This window comes from Colobus angolensis, unplaced genomic scaffold, assembly GCF_000951035.1.
Source record: "Colobus angolensis palliatus isolate OR3802 unplaced genomic scaffold, Cang.pa_1.0 Scaffold474, whole genome shotgun sequence".
In the NCBI taxonomy this organism is placed as follows: Eukaryota; Metazoa; Chordata; class Mammalia; order Primates; family Cercopithecidae; genus Colobus; species Colobus angolensis.
This window is the reverse complement of record NW_012118199.1, coordinates 419,011-422,581: the sequence shown is the minus strand read 5'-3', so window position 1 is coordinate 422,581 and position 3,571 is coordinate 419,011.

Genomic DNA, 3,571 nt, shown 5'->3' with positions numbered 1-3,571 from the left:
CATTGAAGAAGTGGACATGGATGCTGTGGAGGCAAACCACACATGCCCACTACCTATTTTGACTTGGGTTTCTAATACTGCAGCCAGCAATGGCCTAAGCAGTACCCCTGCCTTTCCCTACATCACATCCAATATGTGTTCACTGAGCATCCATGGTGGGCCAGGCAAAGTGCTGGACACTGAGGGTACCATGGTGAGCAAACAGGTGTGGGTCCATTCTCAGGAGACTTACAGAGCACCAGGAGAAACAACACTTAAAAAGCCTACAATAGGCCGGGCATGGTGGCTCACACCTGTAATCCCAGCACTTTGGGAGGCTGATGTGGGCAGATCACTCAAGGTCAGGAGTTTGAGACCAGCCTGGCCAACATGGTGAAACCCTGTCTCTACTAAAAATAGAACAATTCGCTGGGCATGATGGTGCACACTTGTAATCCCAGCTACTTGGAGAACTGAGGTATGAGAATTGCTTGAACCAAGGAGGCGGAGGTTACAATGAGCTGAGATCACACCACTGCACTCCAGCCTGGGCGATAGAGCGAGACTCCATCTCAAAAAAAAAAAAAAAAAAAAGCCTACAGTAACTATTTTCTGCTATTGTCCCCCATTCCAAGCCATGTACTAGAAGCTGCTCAGAAGGTAAGGGCATTTGAATTGTTAGGTGATGGCTGGGAAGCCTCAGTCATGCCAAGTGCCTAAACCTTATAAGATTAGATGTGGACTGAGCACTGCTACCTAGCAGGAACTGGTGGTGAGAATTAAAAATAAGACATGGTTTCTATCCTGAGGAAGACAACTGCAGTGGAAGAGGAGCCCTGATCCAGGAAAGCACAGGGTGCTGTGGAAGCAGAGCAGGGGCCACTATCGCAGCTTTGAGGGAAGAAGGGAAAAACCACTTGGAGAAATTCACTGAGCAGACTTTTGCCATCCTTTCTTTTCATGTTTACTTCCAACAGCCTGGTCCAAGCCCTCATCCTGTCTCTCCTAGACGATGCCAATGGCTTTCTTTTCTTCTGCCATTCCTACCCTTACATCAGTTTGCACAATGCTGTCTGATGTCCTTATAAAGCCAATCAGGTGGCGTCACTCTTCAGCCCAAAGTTCTATAACACTTGGCCAATGCTTGTAGGGAAAGACCGTGGTGTTCATGCAGTCTGGGTTCAATCTACCTCTCTGGCTACATTGACGGTCTCCTTCCCTTCTTTGTGTCTTCACCTGTCTAGGGCCTTTGTCCGTGCTTTTCTTTGTACCTGGGATGTTCCCATCTGCCTTCAGCCAAGCAAATCCATCCTGAGAACTCTGCCCAACATCAATTTCTCACGAGTGACTTTGCTCTTGGATCCATAAGGCTGGTGGATGTTGTGCCTTGCTCTACACTGGCCTGGCTCCCTACGCTCTTCCATGGCAGCCCTCCCCACAGTTCAAGGGAATGGATGTGTGCTCAGTGGTGTCTCCTCCATTACCCTTTTAGCTTCAACAGAGAAGGGGGTAATTTCCTAGGCAGGGCCCAGCCTAGGAAATGCTCCCTCCTACTTGCTGAAGGGATTTAAATGGGAACGGGCACTGTGGTCCCCCAACTCAATAGGAAACAGGCACACACGACGAATCTGAGTTCATAGAGAGTTATACTTCCAGTTGGAGTGAAGGGGGTTGATTTGGTTCAGCAACTGAGAAAAACAAAGTCAAAGAGGAGACTCGAGACTTGGGATCATTTTCCTTCCAGCCAATGCGCATGCACCAGTGGCGAGCAGGTGCTCGCGTCACAGTGGTTCCCAAGGTTGTCATAGGAACCACGCCCAGAGACCTGGCAAACAGGAGCCCTCCGTGGCAGTGCTTGGGTGGCGGAGCTCCGAGGCTCCAGCCTGACCTCTCCACGGGGTCGAGAGGACTGTCCCTGGATGCCAGAAGTTCAGGCAAAGGGTTGACCAGGATGTCGAAAGCACAGGCGGGGGGTTCCGGGTGAAACAGTGCTGCATCTCAGCCTCAGGCCCACCCGGACGCTGTTCGGGTGAGTCTCCCAAGAAGCAGTGCCACCCGTGACCTTGAGGACGGGTCGGCCTGCAGACCCGGGGGCTGATTGCTCAAATGAGGGACATTCTCATTCGAGAGACGACCACCATAGCTTAAGCAGTTGCCTCGGGTTGTTTGCTTCTGTGCCACTGCTGTATGACTCTCTGTGTGTCTATGTGTTTGTGTGTGTCCCATTTTAGATTCTCTCTCTGTCTCTCACCCTCTGTCACTTCCTGGCCCTCTCTCTCTCGGTTGGAATGTGTGTTTCTGTGTGTGTGTGTGTGTGTGTGTGTGTGTGTGTGTGTGTGTGTTTGGAGAAAAACAGCCTTTGTGCCAAAAAGCGATTTCTTGCATGTCGGCCTGTCTTTGGAGAGCCTCCCTCCGCGTCTGTGCCTGGGTCATGTGTCGGCTCCCAGTCCATCAGGGATACACTTCCTGGATATCCCTGGCATGATTGTTTTCCTCTCCAAAACTGCTTGGGTTTGAGCCGATTTCGTCTGGGGGAGGGGGAGCTTCAGGGCGCCTGCTGGGGTCTCAGGACTCCGGTTCAGATAAGATTTTGGATCCTTATGGGGGAGAATGGATGGGCTGAGAACATCGACTGAGGCAGGCAGAGTCTGGCTGCAGCCCACAATCATCCCACAGGCCTCAAGGCCTGCTGTCAACTGAAAGTTCACTGATGCTTCGGAGCCTTCTGCCTCCATCCTCCTTTGAAAGACAGGTAATTGTCTTCTGGAAGAGGTGCTGTGGCATTTCCTCTGCACACCCAGTGTCGTTCCTGAGAATGAGACCCCCTGTGCTTCTGGGTGTACTGACTTGCTGAGGCTTTTGGCCGGCTGCTAGATCCCAGACGTTCTTTGATTTTTCCCTGGCATTCATGGAAAGGTCACCTGTGTCCCCCTTCCCCCGGGCACTTGCCAGGACACCGTTGTTCCTCTGGCATTCGGCCCGTGTGCCCTCAGTGACACACACTAACACCATGTGTTCCAGGGTTCGCCAGTGCCACGCATTGGCTCCACCTCGGATTCGCCTCTGGACCTGTTGACAGGTGTCCTGGAAAGCAGGATCAGCTTGGAGGAGCCCCAGGCCCTTGAGAAGCAGGGCAGGTCACCGCTCTTGGAAAGGAGGGAGGCAGAGGGCTCACGGGTCAGTGAACTTCCAGCTGACTCCACGCCTTGAGGCCCATGGGATCATTCTGGGCTGCAGCCGGGCCCTGCCTGCCTCAGTCGATGTGATGTGCTCAGCCAATCCATTCTCCCCCGTAGGGGTCCAGAATCGGATCCGATGGGGTTCATGAGATGACCCCAGCAGGCGCCCTGAAACTCCCCCTCCCCTGGTGGAAATCGGCTCAAGGATATTCTGAAGTCGGGACTCCTGGGGGTTGGATCGTGGGACGCTGCCAGCGGCCACCTCTCCCACGGGGCCCCCGACAGGCCCGCAGATGCAGCCGCTGCCAAGGCTGCAGGGGGAGAGCCCCTGGCGCCCAGCGGCCGCCAGACGTTAAAGGGGACACAGCCTGACTGCTGGCAGCGGAGCGCAGGGCTGAGAAGCCAATGCGCAT